This window comes from Periplaneta americana, chromosome 4, assembly GCF_040183065.1.
Source record: "Periplaneta americana isolate PAMFEO1 chromosome 4, P.americana_PAMFEO1_priV1, whole genome shotgun sequence".
In the NCBI taxonomy this organism is placed as follows: domain Eukaryota; kingdom Metazoa; phylum Arthropoda; class Insecta; order Blattodea; family Blattidae; genus Periplaneta; species Periplaneta americana.
This window is the reverse complement of record NC_091120.1, coordinates 188,583,236-188,597,045: the sequence shown is the minus strand read 5'-3', so window position 1 is coordinate 188,597,045 and position 13,810 is coordinate 188,583,236. Positions and strand designations below refer to the sequence as shown.

General features: G+C 35.2%; 1 protein-coding gene across 2 annotated transcripts in view; it reads right to left on the bottom strand.

Annotated features, from left to right (window-relative positions):
• The window catches only part of LOC138698534 (uncharacterized), a 137,044-nt gene that overhangs the window by 37,472 nt on the left and 85,762 nt on the right, over positions 1-13,810 (bottom strand). The window lies entirely within an intron of this gene.

Sequence of the window (13,810 nt, the reverse complement as noted above, 5' to 3'; positions counted from 1 at the left end):
GTGCGTTTTTGCTTGGTTTCCGCACAAAACCAATCCGCGGAAAGTCTAAAATTCCACATTCAGTATTCCCAACCTAACACACAACAATTTCCCCTCTTCTTACCGCTTAAGTGACATATTGATTTTACTGCTTTAGGCTTTTAACATATTATTTTTAGAGACGTTCAGTATAGTAATAATTATAAATTGGAAACTTACCATTGCAATTTCACCTAAATTGCACTCTTAATTATTGTTTTTAAATATTTGCAGAAATTAAGTAAACTCTACAACTCCACTTAAGTTACTGCATTCGTGATGCAAGTAACATTAAGGAAGCCGTGAAAAAATCAACAAGATTCCAGACGCATCATAGACTGGGCGGAAAAAATGACAGACTTATATCACTGCCAGCTGGGGTATAGTAAACACAGAAAACATTTTATAGCAACAATGTTGAAGATAGATATTTTTGTTTTGCAAATTTGCCGTCATTGAACAGAAACCAAGATAGAGATTTCATTGCAACTAATTAGAAATTCCTCTTTCAGGTATGTAATAAACGATCTTCGCACAAAATAATGTACGATACACGAGCGGTATGTTTTCTTTCAATTCTCGGAAATTAAAAAAGCTCAACTACGTTTCGCTTTTTCAAACTTTTCCTCGAACATGAAAACTTCAACATACCGCTCTTGTAACGCATATTACTATTGTGTCATTAAGACAGCTATCTTTAAATAACTTGAAAACGATTAGAGATATCTCAAAACAGATTGCACCATTGTTTTTTTTTTCAGAAAATTACACGTGATTTTGAGTACCTACACCCTCTTTCCATTTAGAATGTCAAAGTTGCATCCAAAATAGCTGAGGGCTAGAATCTAATGTGTCACTGGTAGAGCATTTGGTCTTACAAATACTGGTAACACCTATAGTAATCGAAAATCAAGCATATGGAAGATTTTTATATGATTCCAGACTTTTGATTCATCCTGTATAACATGTAATTTTGCAAACTCCAAGCTTTCATATTTATGCTTACGTGATTTTAAAACAAACAACACACAATCATAAAAGAAATACAACAGAACGTGACGTTATGTTTCCATAGTTACCAAGTATCTTTGCTGTTATGTTTAATGTTCCCATTGTGAATAGTGGTTCCGATCTCTTAATTTGACGGTAACGTTTGTAGGCTATCTTAAGTTAAAGCTTATGTTTTCTTAATGAATGAGACATGAGACCGTAGGCCCACACTTATCAAAACCAGACGCTTCTTTTCAACGAGCAAAAAAATAAATACCATAAATAAATAAAAATAAATCACGCTAAATGTAGATCAAAAGTGGGATGTCACATAAACGTAATTACAAAAATTCGATAAATAGAGCAGTAGTAGTAGTAGTAGTAGTAGTAGTAGTAGTAGTAGTAGTAGTAGTAGTGTAGTTTAGCAGTAGCAGAAGTTCAGTAACAGTAGCAGCAGTAGTAGTAGTAGCAGTAGTAGTAGTAGTAGTAGTAGTAGTAGTAGTAGTAGTAGTAGTAGTAGTGTAGTTTAGCAGTAGCAGAAGTTCAGTAACAGTAGCAGCAGTAGTAGTAGTAGCAGTAGTAGTAGTAGTAGTAGTAGTAGTAGTAGTAGTAGTTTAGCAGTAGCAGTAGAAGTTCAGTAACAGTAGCAGTGGTAGTAGTACAGGATGTAGTAGTAGTAGTAGTAGTAGTAGTAGTAGTAGTAGTAGCAGTAGTAATAGTAGTAGTAGTAGTAGTAGTAGTAGTAGCAGTTTTAACAGTAGTAGCAGGAATAGTAGCATTTTAGTAGCAACAGTGGTGGTGGTAGTAGTAACAGTAGTAGCAGCAGTAGTGGTAGTGGAAGTAGCAGCAGCAGTAGTAATAGTAGTAATATTAGAAGTTCAGTAACAGCAATAGTAGCAGTGGTAGTAGTACAGTATGTAGTAGTAGTTGTAGTAATAGCAGTAGCAGTACTAGTGGAAGTATTTTTAATGATTATCAGCAGTATAGAATCCGGCGTCGTGATCTAAAGCATCCTGCCTAGGACTCGCGTTACGGAATGCGCGCTGGTTCGAGTCCTCATGGAGGAAGAAATTTTCTCATGAAATTTCGACCAGTGTATGAGACCGGTGGTCACCCAGCGTCGTGATGCACTTGGGGAGCTATGATAGGTAGTGAAATCCGGTTATGAAAGCCAGCTATAACGGCTGGAGGGGATCATCGTGCTAACCACAAGATGATCATCCACCTCTGCTTCGACGTGTGGACGTGAGGCCAGCAGCCGGGTGGTCGGTTATGGTCCTTCATGTACTGTCATGCCTCGAATTATCAACAGTGTAAATTATCTAGTGTCGTAATTCAACGTAGACGAAAAATTACCTACTAATTTTTCATAGACCCCTTCGCTAGGGATAGGATTCTTTCACGTGCTTTAAACCCACGATAAGGGCCCCACAGCTTTACTTCCCTCCCGGGAGAAGATATATCAAATATTTCATCGTCCTTTAAAATATAACGCCCCCGTGCATAGCATGATGACCGCTGAACACCCGAGGACAACGTGACATTCAAACAAACAACTTAAAAATAAAGAAAATAAGTTTCATTTCTATAAGGAAATATTCCATAATTCTTTCGTACAACTACGTAACAATCTCTTATCAAACAATGAGATAACAGTGTCTTTGATATCTTGTTTATCAAAGCTTATCAGTAGTTCAACGTAAGACACAAACAGAGAAGAAAGCTATTATTATAAAATATGATATATTCCATTGTGGAACTCATGTCGTTGTGCAACTCAGGAGTTGGATGTAATAAGGGAATAAAGGGCAGAAGAAAATTTAGAGAATCCTGCTGCAAAATTTGCTTTGTTTACTAGAGATTCCATCACGACCTGACAGGGAATCGAATCAGGGCAATCTGGATGGAAGATCAATGCCCTAGTCTTCATCCATAGACACGTATTTATTACACGTGTCCAAAACAATTCAACCCGATATTTTATCGAAATCATTGAGTTTAGAATACTCTTTATAATCACAGCGTTACAACTACAGTTGTGAAATTTATGACAGACATAGCCTACTTCTCGCGTAGCAGAATCGAGTTGCCTGAGAGACGCCACAATAATGGATCGGGTTCAAGTCCAGAGAAAGGTGGAGATTTTCATGTCCTGTTTAACTCCCAGAAATGGAGAAGGGACCCATTCAACTTTCTATATTGAGTGCCAGGTGGTTTTCTTTGGGAGGGGAGTGGGTTAAAGCCAGACTGCAGAACTGTAGCTTACTTACTTATTTACTTACTGGCTTTTAAGGAACCCGGAGGTTCATTGCCGCCCACACATAAGCCCGCCATTGGTCCCTATCCTGAGCAAGATTAATCCAGTCTCCATCATATCCCACCTCCCTCAAATCCATTTTTATATTATCTTCCCATCTACGTCTCGGCCTCCCCAAAGGTCTTTTTCCCTCCGGCCTCCCAACTAACACTCTATACGTATTTCTGGATTCGCCCATACGTGCTACATGCTCTGTCCACCTCAAACGTCTGGATTTAACGTTCCTAATTATGTCAGGTGAAGAATACAATGCGTGCAGTTCTGTGTTGTGTAACTTTCTCCATTCTCCTGTAACTTCATCCCGCTTAGCCCCAAATATTTTCCTAAGCACCTTATTCTCAACACCCTTAACCTATGTTCCTCTCTCAAAGTGGGAGTCCAAGTTTCACAACCATAAAGAACAACCGGTAATATAATTGTTTTATATAAATTCTAACTTTTAGATTTGACAACAGACTGGATGATAAAAGCTTCTCAACCGAATAATAACAGGCATTTCCCATATTTATTCTGTGTTTAATTTCCTCCCGAGTATCATTTATATTTGTTACTGTTGCTCCCAGGTATTTGAATTTTTTCACCTCTTCGAAGGATAAATTTCCAATTTTTATATTTCCATTTCGTAGGCTACAATATTCTCGTCACGAGACATAATCATATACTTCGTCTTTTCGGGATTTACTTCCAAACCTATCTCTTTAAATGCTTCAAGTAAAAGTCCCGGATTTTCTCCTAACATATTCATCTCAAAGAAACTACCGACAGAAAGTCTAGCATAATCGTAAACCTTGAAACGACATAACGCATTAAAAATACAATGAATTATTACAATCCTTTTTGAAAATTACAGTGCCGCAACTGATAGTATTTCCCACACGCAAAGAATGTCACAACTCTACGCAGAAGTCAATCATCCCAAATAGAAGCGGAGTGAAGCTGACGTCATATTTCCCCTATATACGAGTTATGCAGACCTGGTTAAAGCAATTCTTTCGTATTCCTGGCCACATCGCCTCATAGCAGCGTCGAGTTCAAGGAAATATTAACTCAGGCGGTAGCGCGTTTATCTGCTGCTCCGGAGTTGCGCTCAGGCGTGTGTTCGATTCCCTCTTGGATTTTTCCGAGGATTTCTCTAACTGTAAGGGGAATGTTAGGTAATTCATGACGAATCCTCGGCATCATCTCGCTATCATTAATTCCACTGATGTTCAATAATTTAGTAGATGATATGGCATCGTTAAATAACCAAATAAAATCCAAGAAAATATTAAAACTCCTGTCTAATGTGTTCCCAATGGCATATACACAGATACTTTTGCTATTTTGAAGAATATGAGCACATATGGTGGAATTGAAGTGGCCGTTGCTAAAAGTATTTTTTTTTTTTTGCCTTGTACGGAGGAGGGAGCCGAAGGCTTGCACTGCAGTCTGAGGTTTATTGTGCTTACCACTCCTATTCTGTGAACGATTGGGTAGCCGCTCTTGTACGTACAAGTACAGCACGTCGCCAGAGTGCTCCATTGGAGTTAAATCGCTCGCTTGAACTCGGTCGAGTATCGCACCCTCGAGTGAGATACGATTGGTCGTGATACGCTCGTAATAAATAGAAGCACAGTACAAGGTCATCTCACCGACATGTCTTATCTTGTACGGAAGGAGACAGATAAGATACACATATGTTTTGCTCACATGGTAAAAATAAGGCTTTATTTTCTGCGTTTATGACAAACGTTTAATGGAACAGTCAATGGAACGTACCAAAACAGGAACATGAAGTTATAAATAAAATAGTATGAAAAACTTCGATATACAGTTATTATTGCTAGCAGTAGATTAATAACAATATTAGTACAGAGATAACGTCACAGAAAATACAGGGACATCATGTTATTTTTACTTGCATTTTTATTGTACCTCCATTTCTGAATGTACTTCACTCTCACCCCTTCACTAATGTCCTTGCTCCCGTCAGACACACAAACTTACGGCCGCTGTTGCATTCGAAGTCTTCAAGCAGTGAAGTAAACATTGCAGTGTATAGTGTGTTTCATAAATATGATTGCGTTTTCTATAGAAGAAAGAACCTATATTAATAATATCGTACTAAAAAATTATATTCAAGAAACGATAAATTCAATTTCAGAGAATATGCTTCAAAATGTTTTTAATAATATGCGTACTGAATTGAAGCCTGAATTGTAATGAACGGCAACCATTTTCAGCAATTTGTTTAAAAATTCAGATTAGCTTTTTTTTTTTAATTGAGGTGGCTAGAAGCAAAGGAATGCTAGTGACATTTGTAATAACATGAGTTAAGTGCATCCAGTGTAAGCAAAAGTATCTAAAATTTTAGTGGCAAAGGGATATTTTAATCGCATCACACATTAAAATTTAAATAAAAAATTTCACCGATTTTACGAAAGCTTAAATATTTAAACCCCATTTTCTCAAAAGTAACTTAAGTGCACTTACAGCCCTTTACTTATGACCCCCTCAATTTAAATGCACTCTCTATATTGTATGATAACATCAATAATTAATATGCTAAATAAAGTAGACATTACATAACGAACATAGCCGCCTGAAAAGTTGAGTTTTTGAAAAAAAAAAATGTTACTACTCTACTGTATTTTTGATAAATTCCGTAAGAGTGATGATGAAACTGAAAATCGTAATATCGTATTTCCCTAAAACATAAATGGATACACTACTTTTCTCTCCTCCTATACCTAGTAAAATGATTTGTTTAGATATTGCACTAGTAACATCAAACTCCTGTAATGGAAGGGGGCAACAGTGTTTCCGAGTATAGCCAGGTTAATGTTAAAAATGTTGGTAAAAATAAAGTGATGTCCCTGTATAATAAAACGAATAATCATGCTGCACAACTGTTACAGACGCAAAGATTGATACACTAATTATTAGAGATTATTATTATCATTATTATATTATTATTATCATTATTATATTATTATTATTATTATTATTATTATTACTAGAAAACTTGATACAGTTCTTGCATTATCGTGATTGTGTTCTCAGTTTATAATAATTACATTTACATCCAATAACATCTATCAGATGTGACAAAAACAAAATCACTCCTGTGTGGGAAGAAAAAAAAAAAAAAAAAAAAAAAACATTTACCTACAACATTTATATTACATTTTAAAGCAAGTTTTGTAGTTGTACTATGGAGAGGTTAGTTAAACACTGCAAAGTTTTGAAATGATAAACATCTATGATGTTACTACACAATTCATCACTGTAACAGGAACGAATGTCTAACGCTCGGCTTATACCGTTCGAGGATTTATCGCTCGTGACAATTTTACCCATCATACATGTGCGCTACCTATCGGATTATGCTATGAACTACTTGGCGCTCGAGCGAAAACGTCCGATGCAGACCTTTGCACGCCGCACTGTGGACTTAACCCGGGCTATTATATGGATGATGATATGTGAATTAATGATGGCGAAATAAGTCCGAGGTCCAACGCCGGTTGCTAAAAGTTAATCTTTGAGAAGCTGTTGTGAGTTATATTTCTTTTTTCTCCAATGACAGGATTTTGGCATAGTCGCCATTACTCCATACGACTTCTTGCTTCCCAGTATCGGTCGCATTCACTGGATGATCTTATACAGGGACATCATTTTATTTTTACTAACATTTTTAATATTAACCTGGCTATACCTTTCTATTAACGATTGAAACAGGAAACACCGTTTGCTAGCCCTTTCCACGACGGAGTTCGATGATACTGGCGTAAAATACAAATCACTTTACTAGGTATAGGAGGGAAGAAAAGTGGTTCATCCATTTATGTAAACTAGGAAATATCGCAATTTTGAGTTTGATAATTTTCATTAGGTTTTTGTTTAATCAAAATACAGTACTGTATTAACACTTAGTGTTTTACACACGAATTGAGCTATCCATTCGGAAGTATTAATTATGCAGTGTATATTGTACTGTTACAGCACATTAGCGTACTATATAGAGAATGAAGTTAAATTGAAAAATAATTATAATATGGATATTTAAACACTTTTTAGAAAATGGTGGCCGTTCATTTCGATACAGGCTTCAGTTCTTTTGTGCATATTATCGCACTATAGACTATTGTACCTAAATCCAATTACCAGTTTCGTCCTTCGTACGAGTAACTCATGTTGAAATAATTCTGTACCTACTCTATAAAATAGTACCTTACGTACTGTAAATTCAGTCTTCACTTCTGCCCGATCCGAAAAGATAAAATCACTCAGAAATGCTATCTACTGTCCGTCCAAGTGGTTTTGTCGCAGGGTTGTAGAAAGGGGGGGGGAATCACGTGACAGTTAATTACTTAAGGAGACCCTTTTATTTAAGTTATTTTAAACACTTGAATAATATTACGTAGACGTCAAATTCCTAACATAAATTAATGTTTTCAGAAAAGAGCTAAGATAGCCCAGCTACTAGACTTTACAGAGGGGCGAACAGAAGCAGGTGGGGGGAAACCGGGATGCGACATAGGGAAACGGACGACAGTACGCGTACGAAAATATGATTCAATATTGAAAGCTCTTTCGTCACTGGAAAACGCGAACATATTTCTTAACGTACTATACTCACTAACTCAGTACTGCTTACGCGCCCTCGGCTCTTGTGTCGTGAACGGTTGGAAGTTTACTAGTAGAAGGGGTGGGAGTGAAGTACATTCCAAAACTCAGGTACAATAAAAATTGAAGTAAAAATAAAATGATGTCCCTGTAGCTATGCAGCGTGCAATATGTTTCCTGTCCATCTCCTCTTGTGAATCTCAGGGCATACAGACTGGATTAGTCTGGATTTGTACCCGGTGCAGATGTTTTGCTAGATAATCGTGGCCTGTTGTAAGACGGAAAGACGCAACTGTCGCTCTTCTTGGTCAATTTGGGATTTCCATATCATCATCCTCATAAAAAATACTGAAATTTTATAACAGCGAAGCATTCGTGGTGAGAACATGAGCCTACCTCAATTATTTTAATAGAAACAAGCAAGAGAAAATAAAATAAATATTTTATTATGAAGGACCTTCCAATAGTCATACTTTTGAAACGAAACAAATTATATAAACGAAAGAGGATTATTTATTTAATTATTTTTATTTTGAAGCACACTTCATGTCATTACCAAAGCTCGGAACTTGGGGACTTGTGTGTCGTGTGCATGAGTAAGGTTACAGGTACAGCGTACACAAAGCTCACCCTGCAAATGCTCAGGGACAGTCGTGTGTACTAAGAAAGTGGTCACATCGAATGACAGGAAGACGGACGAGGAAACTGTATCGTGTCGAAGCCAATGACATTCAGATAATTAATTAGAGGTAAACGGTCTGTTTGAAAATAAGAAAATACGTATTATTCGAGTGGGTATTGTATACTTTTGAAAATATATTTCTTAAAATTTAGGTACAGAATTTCGTGGAGGAATTCTGAGGAGATACATTATTTTCTTCGAATGGAGAGTTTATATTTTGTAACTTCACAAACTAGAGATTGGAAACGGGCATTCATTGAAATACATTGCAGTCCCTTAAATCGGTGGAAAATTTGTCTATAGCCATGGATCAAGTCGTAGTGGAACCTTCCCTAGTAGTGATATAGAAATTGAAAACTATTTTCGAGACAAATTTAGGATACTTATCTTTCTCAGATACGAGATCAGCTAGTAACTACTGAAAATCGAACAGGAAACAGTGACAGTGAAAACATTTAATACTTTATTTCGGCCTAAGACTTTATAATACAATTACATACCATTTTCCAAATTTGAAATTTTTTAAAATTGAAGCTTTTAAAAAATAAATTTGTAAAATTATCCACGATATAATATAATATTAACAAATGTATTTTTTTACCTTTTATTTCTGTCTACTATATTCTTGTTTTTATTGAATATCACTGGCTTCTGTCGAATTGTCAATTTATATTAAATGTGTATTTTTTTCTCTTTTTCTCTTTCTTCTTTATTCTTGCTCTTGTGTTGTATTTATTGGTTTGAATTAAGTTACTTACTGTATTTAGTAAAGTGTCCTTGTAAATTTTATGTTATATTATTGACTAAGACCACACCGTACACGAGCCTGGCTCTTACGGTAGTGGCTAGAAACATTTTTGTTTTATAAATGTAATTTGTATTCAGTAGGTAGCTAGTTAAAATAAATAAAATAAAAAAATTAATTTTGCTCCCTTCACTTCATGTGACGTGGAAATAAGTTTCTTTCGTTTTAAATCATGTTTAACTAACAGACGAAGAAGTTATGGGTTCGAAAATCTACTAATGCATGTAGTCATACACTGTAATAAAATGTACAGAGCAGAACTGTAAATTTGATGTATTTTGCATGTTTATATATATATATATATATATATATATATATATATGCTATAAAATTACTTGTATCAACCTACCATAATATTATCATTATGTTGTTCCAGCCAGGAACCACTTTTATAGCAGACCTTACAGTACCTCTGTGCTGGAAGCGGGAGTTTGTTGACATTGAAGTCCGATCGCTTAGCCACGTTCAAAGACACAAGTCCCCAAGTTCCGAGCTTTGGTTATTACGTATGGAAAAGAATGCCAGTTTCTAAATGGCAGCCACGGCTTCGATGGGTTGCGCGTATACAAGTCTTCGAATTTTCAGTGAAAAACCATTTACAATTCATGTTTTTATTTTCAGATAAGTCAGCTATTGAATATAATAAATAATGTTAAAATGTTCAATCTTATAACTTATCAATTTCATATTAACATTTGTTAATACATGTTAAATATATTTATTTATTTTTATTTATTTACTAGAGCTTCCTCAAATTAGAGGCTGCCATTAGACGAAGCATACAAAACAATACAAGAACAAATAGATGATGTAAGATAACAGAGTAAGAAAAAAAGTGAACAAGTACACAAACAAACAAACAATGGCAGTATACAGAATAAAAAAAAGCTGCAAGTAAAGAAGCGATGAAAGCTAATAAGAGAAAGAAAAGTGATAATGGTGCGTCAGTAGACTTATTTGTAATCTAAAAAAAATTTCCAACAAGTAAAATAGATAAACCAACGAGTCATTATTACAGTAGGCTAAATATTATTACTTATTATTATAACACCAATTTGATGGTTTACTATAGGAGAAAACAAAAATTCCACTATGTAATTTATATATCGTAGAAGCAAGTCGTATCTGACGGTGCCGTAAAAGGCGAAAACGTTTATACATTATTTATATTTAACATATATTAAATTAATAAGTCATAAGATTGAACATTTTAACATTATTTATTGTATTTAAACATAAACCAGGCTAAAGTTCACGAATAAAGGCATGTAATATTGTTCCTTAGGTCGTTAATTGTTTTTAGCTTGTCGGTATAAACCCGTGACTTAACATAACCCCATAAGAAGTAATCCAGCAGCGTAAATCACATGATCTAATTTGCCAGTTAACATCACCACCACGCGAAATGATGAAGCCTCTGAATTTTTCCCTCAAAATATCCGCTATTTCGTGAGCAGTATGACATGTGGCGCCATCCTGCTGAAACGAGATATTTTTGAGATCCATACTTTCCAATTGAGGCTGAAAATAATCCTTTATCACAGCCTGGTATCTTTCTCCATCGACGGTCAAAGTCTCTTCTCGTTCATCTTGAAAAAATATGGACCAATGATTCTGATTCCGTCGTATCAAAATCCATATCAGACGGTAAACTTTTGGGGTTGAAGTGATCCGCCAAGTTGTGGTCGATGAAAGACTCAATTTTTGTGCTCACCGAAAAGTTTATTTCCGTGAATTCTCGCGAACGGCGACTATGTTTTCATTGAAGCGTTTGCGTCGTTCACGGACAGGCATTGTTTGATTTTCGACAGAACCAGATGCCTCAAATTTTTCGATCAAACGTCGAATTGTCCTCTCGCAGGGACGATCACGCAAACCGTACCCTTCACGTAATGCACGGAATGCTTGGCGAACGGATGACCCATTTCGATAATAAATTTTAACGATTTCTACGCGTTGTGGAATGATGTAACGTTCCATGATTATTTGTCAACAACAACTGTAACCATGGGAAAAAATATAACTGCTATAGATTCATAAACACGGCAGCTGTTAAATGTTAAAAGTAGGACACTCTTGTTTGGAGGACTCTTTATTATGTATTTTGTATTATTTCCATAGGGAGAACAGCAAGCACCACTGCACGACATGACAAGGTCATCACACAATAATATTTAGTTTTCCACCAAATTAATTACTCTCAAAGCTACATGCATTACATGAAAGTATATACACATGCAATACATACGTAACATTAAAAATGGAAAGTAACTGAACAGTTGAGGAGCTCGGAATCAAAACGCGTTATGTCCACAAATCAAAACTTTTCAGGAGAGTCGAAAAACTAAAAGCTCCTAAACTTCTGAAAAATTTAAAGTTTTGAAAACAATTATCTATATATATAATTTGAACTGGTAATGGAAATTACGGGAAAACGGCTGAACGGATTTTAATAAATGGCCCCTCATTTTGAAGCTTGGAACCTAAAGTTTTTCGGAAAAGTAGTAGTTTTCAGTGAAATGTCAATTTTCCTACATAATTTTCCTATTTTCCAAAATCCATCTGTTGTCAGTTTTGAGAACTAATTTTATTCAATCACGGCCGACTTGATTGAATTTCAGAACAAAACACACACTACAATAAACAATAGGCTATTACACGAAGGCCATGACCTGCAGATTGCCGACATATTTAGAGCTCAATTCAATTTGTTATTAAAAACTGATTCTGCAGTGTATAATTTTCTGAGTGCAGCTGTGTATTGGATATTCAAATCTACGAAACTTGAGGAGGTTTGATGACATTATTAGCATTAGAAATTAAATATTATTATAGTTAATATCATGACGCATCTATTTTTCATTAATTGTACATAATATTGATGCTATATTGATGACATGAAAGTGAAACGTTTTGTGGTTATGTAAGTAAATGTAGAGAATATCTTAATTTAGATCTTCATTTCTATAATATACTGAGTGGCTGCTATATATAACTACAAAACTTAAGATAATAATATTGTTATTAAAACTCAAATATTTTTATACTTATTAACCCAGTGGGGTTAGGTCTTTTTCATATACTTAATGGCGGTGTAGTGTAGATATTGATATGTGTCATTGTCTTCAGTACTGGCTCGAGAGAGCGCAAAAATTACAGTTCCTAAGGAAAGATCAAAAGGTATTACTTACTGATAAAATAAGAGGCCTAGAAAATTTTGTAGTCTCCAGATCATTTCAGCAACATCTCTTAGTAGGATAAAATGATTTTACGCTCTACATTTCAAGTTCTACATGCAGCAGCTATATGAAAATGCTATTGTTCGAAAGCTTAGCAAACCTGACATTTTGTTAACTTTTGCCTACAATCCACAATGACCTGAAATAGCTACTGCTATCGTCCTGACATTGATACTTGCGTTTTCGCGTTGAAACTCAAAAACTGAAGTTGGATAGGTTCAAGGAAAAGTATTTGACCTAAAAAAATCCATTCAGAGGGAGTATGTTTCATTATTATGGAAGAAAATAACTATCAAAAAGACAAGTATTCTTCATTGAAAATAAATCTGAAAAATTTTTATTTGAACGTCTAACGAACTTAGTTTGCAGCAGTATTTGCTGCACAAGCCACTAGTATAATTAGAATTGTACGCAAAATTAGGTGGCACTATTGCGCAAAATCAAACAAAATTATCCAAGCGTAATATTTATATACGAAGTTTTGAAAATCATGGACTTAATGCGTTTTGTTCCGAAATTACGGACTGAAATGGTTTTGTTACAAACATATATTCAAAACACTCATTTAAGTGGATTTTTTTAAATTGTGACCACATTCCTTTCCAAAGACTCTTATAGAAATACAAAGTTAACTTTGAAGACAATTGTTTTGTTAAATTATTAAATTATGTTTACCTGTTTTAGAAAGCAACATAGAATGAAAATTTAATTTATTAAATTTAACTGTCATTGTTCAATTCAGTTCAGTCTCAGATCATTGATAAGCGAGGTTCTTCTTCCATACACTCACACTCCACTATTTCATCCTCCTCATACTGATCAGAAGGTCCTTCTTCATGGTCAATAACATTGACATACAACTGCAGCTGATCGTTGTTTTTCCAATTTTCACCAAATCTTTATTGCAACAACTTTTTTACAGCCAACAACTTTTCTGCTTTTATTTTATTCCTTAATGGTACTAAGGGTGGGTCAAACCTCTCAATATTTTCAATGGCATGACCTCTCTTAAGTAGTGACACTGGGCATTTACTTAGGTCATCCATTGTGTAAGTATACTCCAATTTCACATTGATGTAATGTTTGCTTGCTTTCATTATTTTCCTGAGCCTAACTCTCTTCATATCACTTATGCCAACTGGCTTTTTTTT